The sequence below is a fragment of the Eretmochelys imbricata genome, chromosome 1 (genome assembly GCF_965152235.1).
Source record: "Eretmochelys imbricata isolate rEreImb1 chromosome 1, rEreImb1.hap1, whole genome shotgun sequence".
NCBI classification, from domain to species: Eukaryota; Metazoa; Chordata; order Testudines; family Cheloniidae; genus Eretmochelys; species Eretmochelys imbricata.
The window spans coordinates 133,105,767-133,122,596 of record NC_135572.1 but is presented as its reverse complement, the minus strand read 5'-3'; positions in this window follow the sequence as shown (position 1 = coordinate 133,122,596).

Sequence of the window (16,830 nt, the reverse complement as noted above, 5' to 3'; positions counted from 1 at the left end):
TCTGGCATTTATGCATCCCTGAAGCTATATTTTAAAGCTGTGGATGCTAGTTTCATGCTCTCAGAACTCACAGGAAGGTATGGCTTTGATTGACCTCATGGACCTCTGTGAACTGGAAAAATGGAAGCTGACTTTCCAGCTGACCGTGAAGCATTTATTGAAATCAGAATAGGATCATTTAGTTTGCTGTGGAGAAATCTGTAGAAACTTCTCCCTGCATGCTCCCTTGAGACTACACAGGGCCACAGGAAAAAATGAAGTGGCAAAGCAAGGAACACAGAAAAGAAAATGCAGTAGCTGCAATTAAATAGACAACATTGACTTCGATGTGCGTGTGTATATACTCAGAATATCCTCTACTTAGCTTAGAAATAGCTGTGGGCAACTCTAGGTAGTGTTTTTTTGTTTTTTTTAATGAAACCATCATGGGCACATGTAACACTGATGTATATTGGGAGTAATTCCAGTCTAGGCTATGAAATTACAATGGTAAAAGTCTGGTGTCAATCAATGGAAAATTGGGCCCTGTGGATGCTAAAAGTACAGTTAAAAGTAGCACATCGATTAGTTACAATCAGTCAGAACAGACAGAGCAGTAAAAGCCACAGAAAGGAATCTGTGCTTCATATGTATTCCTTTCAAACACAAGATGGTGTTATGGTGGCACTTTGCTGCAGCAATGTTTGCTGCATATTGCAACATAAAATTACTGATTATTAAATGGCAAAGAACTTTGCGAGCTAAGTTGCTGGGGTGATAGTTTGTGCCATTCCAGAATGATGAGTTTACAAAACCATGAGTTTACAAAACAACCTGGTTTGTGGAAACCAGGAAGTACGGAGTTAAGATACACACCCACGATCTGGAAGGGAATGAGCTATCACCTGACAACTTTAACTGTGCACTAACAACATTCTTTGTCATTTAATTTCCTTGCTTTTTAAACAAAAATATTTTTCTTTTTTTTTTTGTAGGGGCTAGTAGCCATTTAGGCAGTTGTAATTCTCAACTGGTTTTACAGTTAATATCCTACTGTGACTAGGAAATGATCAAAAGCCCTAGCTTTTATTTAGTGCTTTTTATCAGTAAGTCTTAAAGAACTTTACATCATTATCCCCATTTTACAAATCAGAAACTGAGGCACAGAGAGGTGAAAGTGACTTGTTCAAGGTCACCAAGTAGGCCAGTGGAAGAACTAGGAATAGTATCAGTCCAGTGAGCTTTCCACTAGGCCATATGGTTGATAACATGGATTCCTAAGTACTCCTCCTCTCTCCTGCTCAGATGTCTTCAGATACGTATGCTCCACTTCTGTTGGTTCCAATAAGAGATGAGTGTGCAGACTAGGGGGCAGTCAATTTGATCTAGACTTTGGAGAATTATCTCCAAGCAATTTGGAATTTGATCTCATGAAGTTCATGATCATACTGAATATTCCTATTTTTGTTTTGAATAAAATTTTCTTTTTGGATACAGATGTGAATAAACTGGTTTACATTGGAATGAACACACTAGCAAATCTATACATTATTATTTTTTGCTTGAAAGACAAGATAGTGTGAGAGAATAAAGTCTGGGTTCCTAAGTTTATATGTCTAGAGTAAGAGCTAGGGGTGTGATTCCCAGCTTGCATAGAGAAAAGGAGTACTTGTGGCACCTTAGAGACTAACCAATTTATTTGAGCATAAGCTTTTGTGAGCTACAGCTCACTTCAGCTCACGAAAGCTTATGCTCAAATAAATTGGTTAGTCTCTAAGGTGCTACAAGTCCTCCTTTTCTTTTTGCAAATACAGACTAACACGGCTGTTACTCTGAAGCTTGCATAGAGATACTCATTGTAGCTACCATCTGAGCTGGCACGTTATAAACAGTAGTATAGCAGGGGTAGCATGGACAGTGGCAGTGGTGGCACAGGGCTAGCCGTGTGGAGTACAAACCCACCTGACCCCCCTGGGGGCATACTAGTCTGTGTTGCTGCTGCCTGTGCCACTCTGGCTACACTACCATTTTTAGCACGCTAGCTTGATGAGAGCTAATGTGACTCTTTCTACACGAGCTGGGAATCACACCCCTAGCTCATAGTCTAGACATAGTTCTGACACAGAGGCCCATTTGTGGTTCACTAATCTGTGTCAGCAACTTTTATGGGGCCTCACATACTCACTACACTTAACAGAGTGTTGTCATGATATATATCCAAAAGATGGCATGTAACGTATCGTTGGACAACTCACTGATCATTAATATTCTTGTGTGAGGTATGTACGGGGTGTGTACAAAGAGTTACGGAATGTGCTAGAATTATGTTCTCAAAATGTGTTTGACAAGCAATGCATAAGCCCAGTCTGCCCTAGACAAAGGAATGTGTATTGGGTTGTCTGACAAGCCTGATCCTCAGGCAGAGACAATGAAGGCACATTTACATAAAAAATAAACAAAGCCATCAACCTAGTGGGTGGGGGAAATTGCCTTTGGACTGAACCTCAAATGATAAGTAATTAAATCAAGCAATTGTATACAAGTTACTGTATTATAAAAGTGTATCAAGTAAGATCTTTAATGAAAGCTAATGATACAATGGTGATTAATATTATTGTAAAATGCATGTATTAACATTATATGAGGAATTATAAATACTCACTGATATTATGCTTTGAAGTCTGTGGTTAAACAAAGGGAGAAACAGGTTTTCTTTCAGACAGGAGGGAATTTTCTTGTGTCCAAGAAAATTAAGCAAGGTGTGACCAAACACAATGGAAGCCTCATTTACATATGAATCAGCATGGGGTAGGAAGTCCACAAGCAGAAAAGAAAAGCATGAGGTAATCGTGAGTCGGGGGAACAAAAGAGTGAGTTTGAGAAGATATAAGAAGAGAGAAGAAGCCGTCTTGACATCTATCATTGGACAGACACAAGGGCCAGAGCTCTCACAAGCTGAGAAAAATGGGTCCTTCAACCAAGGTGGTTGAAGTTTCTGGAAACTTAACATAAGTGAGAAATCTGCTTATGCAAAGATCTTTCACCTAGGAAGACAAGGAAAATAGGCACCTTGTCCTTCTGGGGAAGGTCCTGACTGAGACAAAGTCAGCCATGGCTGGAAAGAAAAAGACTGGTAAGAAATCTACCTTGAACAAAGGCTGCAGTTTACTGAGTTAAGTCTGAGGCCCTAGGAAGTATATTTTATTTGTATTTGCTTGTAAGCATTCTGTCTTTATCCCTTGCACTTGAACTCACTTAAAACCTCTGGCTTTTTGATTAAATAAACTTGTTTTTCTTTTATTCTAACTCAACCCAGTGCCATATTTGACATGAAGTGATTATTAACTCCAGTTAAAGTAACAAATTGCTGTACTTTTGTCTCTTTAAAGGAGAAACAGATATCATTACGCCTCTAAATGTTCCAGGAGAGGACTGGGCATTTCAGAACAGATGTTTTTGCGGAAATTCAGGACTGGGGGTGTATTGGGGTGACCAGCCAAGTAGTAACCAAGACTAGTGGAGACCCGGGTGGGGCTGTTGTGGTGACAGGCTATTGGGGTCAGAGTGCTGAACCAGGGCTGCACAACACACAGATTTTCATGGAACTGCATGTTTGTTTGGTGGCTATTGGTATCCGGGCTGTGAACCACAGCAGTAGGGCATTTAAGGCTCACAGGGTTACAAAGGAGAGGGTGACACAACCTCTCACAGGTCTGGGTGGTGCCCAAACTAACAGAATATTTTATAAGCTCCCATCCTTTTCTCTTAATTAAATTAATGGCAAAATTCTCATAGACTTCACTAGGAGCAAGATTGAACCCCAAAATATATATTGTGAAAAACTCTCTCTTTAAATTTGATCTGACTTGCTATACATTGTGTCTGGTATCACCTAACAGACATTGAAATGTACCCTGTGATTTCCCTTCCTCCATCCTTTCCTCTCAAAATCAAATGAAATATTTGAAACAGAAATCTAATTCTAAAATTCATATGTCTGGATTATCTTTTCCCATATGACATATTGTACAGCTCCATGTGCACCGACAACACAACACAAGCCACAAATAACAGTAGCAAAAAGGAGTCAAGTAGCTTAGAAATATATGCCAGGCGAGGGAAGATTTCTTTTCTAAAATATCTTACCTTTGTAAGTGACGTTTAAAATACAAATGACTGACTTTTCTCTTTTTTTAACCTGAAACTCAATATATTTACCAATGGTTGGCAGACAAAAGTACTATAACTCTAATGGTATTGTAGATTGCACTGAACCTCAGTGATATTCTAAATAGAGCTCACAGGGATTTTTTAAAACTCATTTTTGGCAGGAGCCTCCATGTTATCTTTGTTTGTCTTCTCCGTTGTATCCAAAGAACTCAGGTGACAATGTTATTATTGAGCTTCACACAAACTAAGGCATATGAGACTGATATATTCCTTCACATGAAGGGCATAGTCACATCCACTGAGTTTAGCAGATGCCCTCTGGCTCCTCATGATGCAGTCAGCAACCATGAGGCAAAACCAGACATTTTCCCAAGACAGAAAGCAGTAAAGGTCTACTCGAAACGTTTTTTCTGGTTTTCCACGGCGGAATTTCGGTGCTGATTCTAAGAAATTCAGCAAATCCAGTAGACAGAGAGGAATGGGGGAGAACAAATGGAAAATGGGCAGAGTTAATATTCATGCAAAAATACATAACTCAATGAAATAAAAAAGGAAATAAAGTCTTGCAATTTTAAAAAATCCAACCTTGATATTTAAGCCGTTGTATATTAATGTTATACATTTAATCCGTATATAGGAGCTTAATATTAAATCAAAAATAGTACAATGGGGACAGAGCCAGAGAGAAATCAGGCTATGTGGCACAATCCCCTGGGCTCTGTCAAGTAGCTGGGCAGAGATTAATTCTGCTCCTTGCAACATGAATATGTACACGGTGCCAGCACCCTGGTCAAAGAGGGTGTTTTAGGAGGCCCAGATGGAGGAGTTAGTTGCAGCACAACTTCTGACTTTGTCATTCTACGAGGGGGGAGGAGTAGGCCAGGCAACACTGCAGAATGGCAGACACTGCTATTTTTTCTCTCTTTCTAACACACCGTTCACTCTAGTCTCTGTGCACCAAGTCTGCTGGATCTTTTGTCTCCCTGCTCTGGGATTTGTATGAGGGAGGTTGATAAATACACCTTATATTCAAATGACGTTGAATAAATATGGAAGAAAATGTAGTAGGAGAAATAAATGGAAGAGATGGAACCTAAGATTACAGTTCCAGGTGGCCTTCCAGAGCAATATTGCTTCGGTGTTTCTGTACATAGTCTCCTTAAATTGACTTTCTTTCTCTTTCACTCTAACAAATAGAAAAGAAACCTAATGATCCAAAGTATTTTGCTCCTTATTGTGAAATACAGACGGTTTTTTTTCCTGAAAGAGTACTTCAAATTCAAACTGCTAACCCACAACAAAACCCATATCCCAGTGACAAAGCATCCTTAGCTCAGCACAAAACCCAAGAGAAAAAGTGCTGTAGAAATTTTTGGTGTAAAAGAAGGACTGTATTATGAAAAGAATCACAGAATTTGGTTTCTACTCTGTGGCTAGAATTCCTCCCCCTCCCTTAGTAAGCATTCAGTTTTATTGTACAGCTGCACCTATTTACATGGTTTCTTGGAACTGTTAAAAATTCTTTGCCTAGATTAATAGGTTGGCCTGTGTATAGTGGCTTGGCCTTTCCTAACATTTTCTCCCTGAAACAAACTCAGCTCCTATTAGTATATGAAATGCCCAGGGCAGAATTCAATCTGTGTTTTGTAGTCTCACCAACACATCAGCATTTCTCCCCTTCCCACCAGCTGAAAGCTGTTGATCTGAACATAAACAGGTGATAAATCACTGCATTGTTTTCTCAGTTACAGGTAATTAGTCTTGTTCTTTTTGATGCAAGAATGCTAGCAATAGCATCCTCCATGAATGCTTCATTATACAGCAGTAAGCCTGCTTCTAGATGAAGAAATATCATTTACATGCAATTTGGTTTCAAGAACTGTGTATGGGGGAGCAAGGAGGAAAAAGAAACAGGATGTTTTTCAAATCCCTATTTTTAAAATGTCAGCTATAACAAGGTTTATAGCAACTTTAGATATCAAAGGGGCATTGGCGAAGGGCACCTGATTTTGGGATGTGTACTCTTCAAAGCTACAGCAAGAAGCTGGCAGGGGAAAGGAAGAACTGGGTAAGGTTCTAGGCAGGGCCATCCCTAGCCATTTTGGTGCCCGCGGGGGTGTGTGGGTGTGTGTGTGCGTGTGGCCCCAGGCCGCCACGGGGGGGCAGGAGCAGGCTTGGAGGGTACGGGGGAAACAGCCCCCAAGCATGAGCCAGTGGAGCAAAGTGGGTTGGGGCCAGATCACTCAACTTCTTGCTGCCCAGTGATTGCAGGGCAGGCTGAACCCCTCACTCCCGGGGCGGCGGGAAGTGGAGTGACCCGGCCCCAGCCTGCTCTGCTCTGTTCCCCTGGCTCCCAGCCTTGGGACTATGTGGGGCAGAGGGAACTGCCTCCCAGGCACTCACTGGCGGCGTGGCAGGAAGCAGGCAGTGTGGAGCGGGCTAGGGCCAGGTCACTTCACTTCCTGGCGCCCGGTGATTGCAGGGCGGGCCCGACCCCTGCTGCAGTCCTCAGGGGAAGGGGTGGAGTGGGAGAGGGGCTGGGGTGGGAAGAGGCAGGTCTGGGGTGGAGCAGGGGTGGGAGCTTTGGGGAAGGGGTGGAGTGGGGGGTGGGGCTGGGGCGGAGCAGGGGCTGGAGCAGGGCACCAGGAAATTTGGTGCCCCAAATTTTCTGGTGCCCTACACAGCTGTGTACTTTGCATATGGGTAAGGAAGGCCTTGGTTCTAGGCAGAAGCTCTGCTCTGAAGCAAAGACAGGGTCAAAGTATTTTCTTTATTGTAAAGAAGTTCCTTGTTCTGTGTTACAAGAGAGTAATACTTTCTCTGACTGTTTTTCCATGATCACATAAGTGTTTTTTAAATAACTGTTCAGTATTGCCAACCCCACCCATTCAAAAATAACGAGTTAGGCCCCTCCAAAATCATACAAATTAGCTTAAAAATCATAAGATTACTATAAGGATCTGTGGGACTAGAACCCATGCCTGCAACAGCTGATCTTCCTACGTTGCCACCAGGAGCTCATGCAGCGCTACCTTCAAGGAACACTGGAGATTAGGAGCTGCAGGAAGTACCGCCCAAAGGGTCCAGAGTGACAGCACCCTGCAGCCTTCTGAGTGGCCCGTGCTCCCTCTTTAACCCTGGAGGGTACCCCAGGAAGTTGTCTGGGCAACCACACGGACTTCAGGCCTGCTGTGTCTCCAGACATCACTTTGCTTTCTGATCTCCTGTCTCCAACCTCAGCTTAACTCTGAACCTGACTCTTGCTTATTGATTCTGGCTTTAATGATGACTCTGATCCCAGCTTGTTGACTACCACCATGTGGGCATACTTGCTATCCTGTGGAGACCAGCCTAGCTGTGACCACTAGGCAAGACTGCTTATACTCTAGTCCAGTGGTCACCAACTGGTCGATCGCAATCAACTGGTCAATCCCAGAGGATCTCCCAGTCGATCGCAATCTCCGGTGGTGCAGTGGGGCTGCCAATACGGCAGGCTCTGTGCCTGCCCCTGCCCCACGCCGCTCCCGTAAGTGGCCAGCGTGGCCCTGGGGTCGGGGTATCCCTCTATGAGCTGCTCCTGCCTGCCAGCACCACCCCCGCAGCTCCCATTGGCTAGGAACAGGGTGCTGCAGCCAATGGGAGCTGCGGGGAAGGTGTTTACAGAGAGGGACAGCATGGCTTCAGGGGCACATTGGCCCCTTTTGGGAGCAGCGTGGGGCTGGGGCAGGCAGGGAGCCTGCTTTAGCCTTGCTGTGCTGCTGACCAGGAGCCACCCAAGGTAAGTGCTGCCCGACGCACCACAGCCCCCTCCCAGACCCAGCAACCCATACCCTCTCCTACGCCCTGAACCCCTCCTGCATCCCAGCTCTGAGCCCCTTCTCAGAACCAGCACCCCAACCCCCCTCCTGCACCCCAAACCCCTGCCCCAGCCCTGATCTTCTTCTCAGAACCAGCAACCCATACCCCCTCCTGCACCCCAAACCCTAGCCCCGAGCCCCCTCCCAGAACCAGCATCCTGTACCTCTCCTGCATCCCAACACTCTGCCCCAGCCCAGAGCCCCTTCCAGCACCCAAACTCCCTCCCAGAGCTTGCACCCCAACCGCCTACCCCAGGCTCAGCCCAGAGCCACCTCCCACACTGCAAACCCCTCGGCCCCAGCCCAGAGCCTGCACCCCCTCCCAAACCCCAACCCCAGCCCGGTGAAAGTGAGTGAGGGTGGGGAAGAATGAGCGATGGGGGGGCATGGAGTGAGCAGGGGGGGATTTGGGGAAGGGGTGGGGCCTTGGGGAAGGGGCAGGGGAGATCCTGTATTGCCCTTAAATTCAAAAAGTGATCCTTACAGTTTGCCCAGATCCACTTTTGACTCCCTCTGCAGAAGCCCCTTTCCTGGGGTATGGAAGGGATGGATCTACCACCATCCACCATTTACGAAACTGACCTTCCTGGGGTACCAGATCTTCAGGAGTGAGTCACTTAACTCTAAACTGAGAACCATGTGCTGTGGTCCCAAGTGGTACAACTCCTAGCAGAAAGTCAGACACTCTGCAAGCAGCTAGCATGGTTCCAGGAAGCGAAGTCCATACTCCAGGCTTGGGCTGGGGTACTGCCGCTGTACCACTACCCAAATGTTTTGACAGGAACCACGACAAGTTCAGGGAGTTCCTAAACCCATGTCATCTCCTTTTCCTGCTCCACCCTCAAATGTATCCCACCAACGAGGTCAGGGTGGGACTAGTGATTAGTTTGCTAGATGGAGAAGCGCTGGATTGGGCCTCTCCATTGCTGGAGCAGGACAGCCTGGTGTTAATGGACTGGAATGCGTTCCTGTGAATGTTTTCCACAAATTTTGATGACCCCTTATCAGGGGAAGCCTCACTACAAATGCTCCAGCCAGGGTGAGGGCCAGCTGTCTCATACACTACCCAGTTCTGGCGACTCGTGGATGACATTGCGTGGAACAAGGTGGCCCAACTGCACCAATTTCAGAGTGGACTTAGTGAGGAGGTAAAAGATGAGCTAGCCCACATTGAGACGCTGACCAGCTCAGATACTTTTATTGACTTCTCTCTCCATGTCAACAACTGGCTGTGCGAACAAAAGGAAGAGAGGAAGGGAATCATGTTGCTGCCTCAGCAGCACTCCATGCTGAAAACCCCAGGGCCCAACTATGAACCAATGCAGACTGACCGGGTCTGCCAGTGCTTGACCCTGGAAAAAAAGGAATAGAGATGATGCAATAACTTATACTTTTATTTTGGAGCACGAGGACATGCCCTAGCCTCTTGCCCTTCGTGGACCTTGACCAGCAGGGAACTGGGAAACAAGTGAGCCAAGGCTATATCGAGGGGGCCAGCCTTGGCATCATCAGGGCACTGTGCTCTGAAACTGTGCCCCCAGCCCCAGCCCCAGCCCCAGCCCTCAAGGGAAACCCAATCCAGGACATATGTGCTTAAATATTTGACTACCTGATCAGAAGGATGTTTGGAGGATATCATCTGTACTTTTAAAAGACACATTGTGGAAGAAAGATTATTATTATTATTTATTATTATTTTTTTAGCAAGGCTTTGTCAACACTACAAATGCTCTGCCGATACAGCTATACCACAAGTGTATTGACCGTAGGAGTTTTTCTGTCAGTATAGTAACACCATTTCTCTGAATGATATTAACTATGCCGACAGAAGCACTGTGCTGTCAACATAGCTGCTTCTACACTGGGATTTTGCTGGCATAGATATGTCCGCTGGTGTGCGTGTTTTTTTCACAACCCTGACTGACATAGTTATGCCAACAAAAGTTTGTACTATAGACCTGGCTGGAGCATGCTTTCCAAATGTAAGCAGTGTTCAGAAACAAAAAGCAGAGAGAGACCGTCATCCTGCAAACAATGATGCATGCCCTTAACTATAAACACATGAGTAGTCCCAAAATTCTGTACGTGCATAAATCTTTGTAGGATTGGGATCTTAGTTTATGGAGAGCTGTCTTTGCCATCCTCATTGTTGATTGATAGAATTCTGATTAGGGAAAGGCTAACCATTTAGAAACAGTGGGAAAAATTTTGCAGAGGATGTAAGTCAGGAAAGAATTTGGCCCCGTGTTTAGATCTGTCAGATTAAAATTTGTCTGAGAACTGCATTACTTTTCTGTTTCTGAGGTTTATTTTAGCAGCTTACAAATGTGACTGTTTATGACACTGGCAACATTTTGAAGTGGTAAAATCATTGCAACAGAAATTATTTTTATAATTTACAATAGTTCACTTTCAGATGGAGTAAATCAAGAAGAAACAGTAAAATTATAGCTTTACTTTGAATACATAAATAAAAAATCTATATTCTTCTTTGTGCCAAACTCGAAGAGCTGAATTTGAGCCCAAGCAACCCTTCACCAGCAATCAGTTGTGAACAGTTCTCAGATGAGCCTGAAATGACCCCAATCCTATTTCCTTTTACTTGGGTATAACCATTTGGCCTAATGGATTAAAGGATTCTTGTTTCCTAACTGGTTTGACCTTCACATATCATGTGTATTTCTTGAGCTTCTTGCACCAAAGTCAAGCAAAATGTCAAACTCTATTAAAAAATGTCCTGATGAGAAACAAATGATGCATCTTAGTTAAGTTAATTGAGGAAAATAAAATTATTGCTTTGCTGAAGAAAATGGGTATGGCAGGAATAACACTAACAAGTATTCAATGACGTATGGGAAAAAGAGACCCTGCCTGACCAGTGGAAATATGGAACCATTGTCAGTATACCCAAAATGGGTGATGTTGCTGCCCATAGGTGCTGACTTCTGGGGGATGCTTGACCCCCGTGCCACTGCAGGCCCTGCCCCCACTCCACCCCTTCCCAAGCCCCCACTCCCGCCCTGCCTCTTCCGGCCCCTGCCCCTCCCCCACCTCTTCCTGTCCCTGCTCCTCCTCCTCCCCTCCAGTGCCTCCTGAACACTGCTGAACAGCTGATTGCAGTTGGGGGAGGCACTGTGTGTGTGTGTGGGGGGAGGGAGGAGCTGATCTGTGGGGCTGCCAGTGGGTGCTGAACACCCACTATTTTTTTCCTGTGGGTGCTCCAGCCCCAGAGCACCCATGGAGTAGGCACCTATGTTATTGACTGTAACAGTTGGAGAGGAGTTACATTATTCTCTGTTGTAGGGAAAGCCTTCTGCAGTGTGATATACTACACAGGCTGAAATGGGCAATAGATGCTAAGCTTAGATGAGAACATTCTTACTTCAGGTTCAATAGATCTTGTGTACATCAAATATTCACTCTAAGGACCATAAGAGAAGAATGTATAGAATGGTAAGCTCCCCTCATCATCAGTTACATTGATTTTCAAAAGGCATTTGTCAGCCTGCACAGACATACATTGTGGAATATTTTCAGTCCTACAGCATCCCAGGTAAAGTTGTCAACATCATCACGGCCACATACAGAGATATGAAGTGATGTATAAGGGTGAACACCCAGACAAAAGAGTAGTTCAGTTTGGACACTGATGTGAAACAAGGCTGCATTTTATTTCCAGTGTTTGGCATTGCCATAGACTGGCTATTGAAGAAGTTTACTAGCAACACAAACATCGGTGTAGTACGGGTAGACGGCAAATGCCCAAAAGATGTAGGCCTGGTGTACACCCAAAAATTAGATCAACCAAGCTACATCTCTCCTGGATGTGAAAAATTCCACACCGTGTGTGACATAGTTGGGTTGACCTAACCCTGGTTGTAGATGCAGCTAGATCAATGGAAGAATTCTTCCATTAAACTAGTTAAACTACCACCTCTCAGAGACATGGATTTACTACATCAACAGAAAACCCTCTTTTGTTAATGTAGGAAGTGTGTACACTACACTACACTGCAGCACTGCACTGTAGTGTAGACGTGGTGTTAGACTTTGTTGATGATATTATGCTACTGAGCATAGTTACAAGCAAAGACAGACTAGTTGACAAAAATAGCAGGTCAAGCAGGGCTCAAAATTAGTTATGCTAAAACAAACAGCCTTGAAAATCAGATGTCAAGCAGTAAAATCACATTGGAAGGCAAAAATATCCAGAAAGTAGAATGGTTCAGCTACCTGGGGAGCATCATATTAGCCAATGGAGACCTCAAGAAGGAAGTACCATCAGGGATAGGAATCCCTGCATTTACTAAACTGAACAACGGGTGGAAGTCGAAGATATATAGCACCAGAACAAAACTGCAAATTTCCAATTCAAAGATTAATCTTTATGCTGTGAGAGCGGCAGATCTACTGAAATGTTAGACACAAAACTAGATGCCTTGGAAAATAAGTGCCTGTGAACGATTCTGGGCATTGGTTGGAAAAAACTTTATCACCAACAAAGAGATCCGAGAAATCACCTACCAGCAGCTCGTTTCCAGCAGAATCGAAATAAGCTCCGGACACATTTGGTGCAGGTACTTTGGATGCCAACACAGAGTCCCACATGACGCTGTCAAGTGGACACCAATGGAGTTACCCAAGAGAAACCTTAAAAACTCCTAGCAGGGACAGCAGAACAGTTAATCTCACTATGATGGAGCAGATGGAAGCAGCAGCAGTTATGATAGAAAGAGGTAGAAGACTGGTTTCTGCCCTTTGCACCAACATTGGAAAAAAAAACCTAACAAAGCGACATTTTAAAATAGTGTAATACATTAATAAGGGCACATTTACAAAGAAATGGTTGCGTTACTAAAAAAGGAACCCAAGAATTTAATCAAGCCACTGGGTGAAAGTGAAATAAAAAATTCTTTATCTGTCTTTAAATTATAAGAAGTAGATCTGCCTTTGTAAGTCAGCTACCTTGCTGAGCAGAGGAGTTAAATTACTGGAAACTCATTTAAAGGCAATCACAAATTTCATTGAATTTTGTCCATAAGGAACTGGAAGTTGGAATTAGCAGCTCTTTGCTGAGCTATGTGTGGACTAGAAGCACAAAACTCTCAAGTTGCAAAGTATTATTATTTTTATTTAACATTTATATTGCAGTAGTGCCTACAACACACAACCATTGGGCTAAGCACCCCGATGTGCTAGTTGTCCAAATATATTGTAAATGATCGTCCCTGCTTCAAAGAGTTTGTGGTCTAAAAAATTAATAGTATAAACTTAATTAAAATAGTGTATAACTTTTACCCCTTTAAAGCATTTATTAGTACTGGCCGATCTTGAGCAGTGATTAAACTCCTCTCATATTATCATTTCAAACTACCTTCCTGTCAGGGCCAGCCCTAGACCGAGCATCTTTGGTGCCCCACTCCCATTTGTTAAACTTTTGAATACCTTATTTTTTATTGCAGTGGTAGTTCATTTCATGACTTCGATGCACGATTTGCATGCATGATTTATCCCTGTCATATAAGACGATAAATTTGCATGCTAGGATTTGTAAATTTGCAAGCCTGGCGCCCCCCAAGTCTAGCATCCCAAGCAGTTGCCTGCCCCTAAATCTGGCCCGGCTTCCTTGGAAAACATTTCTGCTTATCCGTGCAAGTTTATTTTATTCATTGTCTCTCTTTTTGGTACTATTAACTTTGTGTCTGGGAATCTTGCTCATGGTGTTCATTTGGGGATATTTCTGCTCAAACTGAAGTTGTACACACGGCAATAGGAGTTGCTGTGTGTTGGTTGTGAGAAGCAATGTACTTATTCTGTAACATAGACCAAACCTAAAGAGTGGTGTGATTTGTAATAGAACACTATTATGCTGTTAAGTATATATTTTGTCTTTCGTGTGCTCTCTAATCTCTTCTAAAAATATAAGACATTTTTAAAAAGACTGTGAAATGATTTCTCTGTTGGCCTGAAAGCAGATATAACCTTGACATTATGACTACATTGCTTAGTTCTTATGCATTGTCCCCTGATTTACTGTATCTGGGACTTGCAAACAGAGATAATGGTGGACAAGAGATGTGATGATGACAGTACATTCTAAATGGTTGGGAGCCTCTCTGGGGGAACATTGCAAAGTCCAGGGTGAAAAAAGAAGAGAAGAAAATTCCCTCAAAGCTTCAGTTTGAACATAAAATCAGCCTCTCTGATTAGGGGTTTAAAGACTTAATCTAAACAGACACCAATTTGGCAAAAGTTTCTGGCTGGATTCCATCTATTACAAGCAGTAAACTCAAACACACAGAACAGAAGTACTGCCTATGCAAAATAACTCCCATGCTTTCCTGCCTTAGCTTATGGTCAGCACAACCCAATTAATTGTCTGCCTGTATCTTTCCCCTTCTCTGTGCATAAAACAACCTTATTTTAAGGTGTTGAGCCCAAATAGGCTCAACTGCACCTAATCACCTCCCAGCTGGGAGTGTTTCCCTGAGCTGCCTCTGATCCCTGCTGGGAATTTATCCCTGAAACCATAGCTTTCCCTAGGAGTGCTCAACCCCTGCTCCGCCCTGAGGCCCTGCCCCCACTCCTCCTCTTCCCTCAAGGCCCTGCCTGTCTCCCTCCCGCAAAGCCCCACCCTCACTCCGCCTCTTCCCGCCCCTACTCTGCCCCCTTCCTGAGTCTCCCACCTGTCTGCTGCTGGTAACTCTCCACCCTTCCCCACGCCCTTCCCTGAGCTGCCAAATAGCTGTTTGGCTGCACCGCTGATCAGGTGCTTGGCGGTGTCCCTGATCAGCTATTTGGCGGTGCCCTGGATTAGCTAATCGAGGTGCTGCCAAACAGTTGTTCGGCAGTGCCGCCAAACATCTGTGGCTGATGGGTGCTGAGTGACCACGGAGTCGGCCCCTATGCCTGAAACACAAGACTGCTGTTTGGTTTAGGGTGGGAGGAGGAGAAAGGGGGAGAACACCTCCTTGACACAACTAGGATGGGATGCAGCAGGATTTTGGGGGTCCTCTTCAGGGGGCATCAAAAATCCAGTAAAGCCTGTTTCAGAGAGAAATACTGTGGCCTACTTTCAGAGGCTAATATACTAGTAGTCAGTGTTTCCATTCTCCTTGTTGCTCTTTGCTAAAATGCTGATGTTAGCAGCCATCTAGTGTTTCTCACATAGCAGATAGAAGGCTACAGTAACTCTGCAAGGTAGGTTTTGTTGAAAGTATTTAAACAGGTGGGAGCCTGGCCTTACTTTTTATAAGATTTGGAGCCCACCATAGAACTCCAGCAGAATCAGTGTGACATCTGACTCCAGCCTTGTATTAAGATGGAACTACATGAAGGCACTGTTTGAAACTTGCCAGGGTAACCAGGAAGATATGAGTACAAGTTGTTTTTTGTCATTTGCTTTAAACAATACATTTTAGCAACAAATGTAGTTTATTGCTTGGTCCTTTAATCATACGAGGGGGTAAAAGTTGCCCTGCTCTGTGGGGAGCTGGAGATTGGTTTGGCACCTAATATAAATGCAACCTCAGGGCTGCTCTAATTTACATTGGTATGTAACAGCAGCCCCCTGAGATATGCTCCTGGCACACTATGATGGGGAGAGTTGAGAAGGAATGAAAAAGAACCAACTGCAATAGCTCTGTGCCAGCTGAGATCCCCTACCATTGACTCTAGGACCCCTTTGCGCTGTCATAGCACAAAAGGGCCATAGGAGTCCTATGATAGGACAGCAATGAAAGAGGCCCACAGATCTCTAATAACTGATACCTGTACCTATTTCAAATCATTCTGTCTTGGAAAGTCAGGTTTGCAGCCCTGATGCCTTGTTCTTTTACATAGTCATTCCCAGTCATTGAAAACCTGAAAATTCAGTAATTGCAAGGACAATTGTGCAGGGGGATTCTACTTAATTAACTAAAAAGAAAAGGAGTACTTGTGGCACCTTAGAGACTAACCAATTTATTTGAGCATAAGCTTTCGTGAGCTATAGCTCACTTCATTGGATGCAAACTGGAAAGTGTAGAAGATCTTTTTATACACACAAAGCATGAAAAAATACCTCCCCCACCCCACTCTTCTGCTGGTAATAGCTTATCTAAAGTGATCACTCTCTTTACAATGTGTATGATAATCAAGGTGGGCCATTTCCAGCACAAATCCAGGTTTTCTCCCCCCCACCCACCCACCCACAAACCCACTCTCCTGTTGGTAATAGCTTATCTAAAGTGATCACTCACTTTCCACAGTATGCATCTGATGAAGTGAGCTGTAGCTCACGAAAGCTTATGCTCAAATAAATTGGTTAGTCTGTAAGGTGCCACAAGTACTCCTTTTCTTTTTGCGAATACAGACTAACACGGCTGTTACTCTGAAACTTAATTAACTGTTCCCCCCCCAGTAAGTCGGCAGAACCATCATTGAGTCATATATCACCGTATTGGAAGCTATTATTTCCGAACTATGTTGGTTTATTTGAGATGTGTCAGGGTTAGTAAGAGAAATTGGAAGAATGGCGGCAAGTCTGAGTCTAATTTTAATTTTCTCTTCCTTTTTATTTATTTATTTATGGTTCTAAATGGCATCAAACAAAAAAACCTGTCATCCATCAAAAGAAATTAAATTATGGTGCCAACCTCTGTTTATTATTATTGGTCTTTAATATATTATTATTTCTGGGTCTTAAGCAGCAATTTTCAGTTTCTGGAGTATATTGCCGTAATCTACAGATTTTGCACAAACACAACGTGACAAGTTATAGAGTTTACATATTTTGAAAAAAAAAGAGTTATACGCTAGCATCTTTCTTTTAGTTTGGCATGGG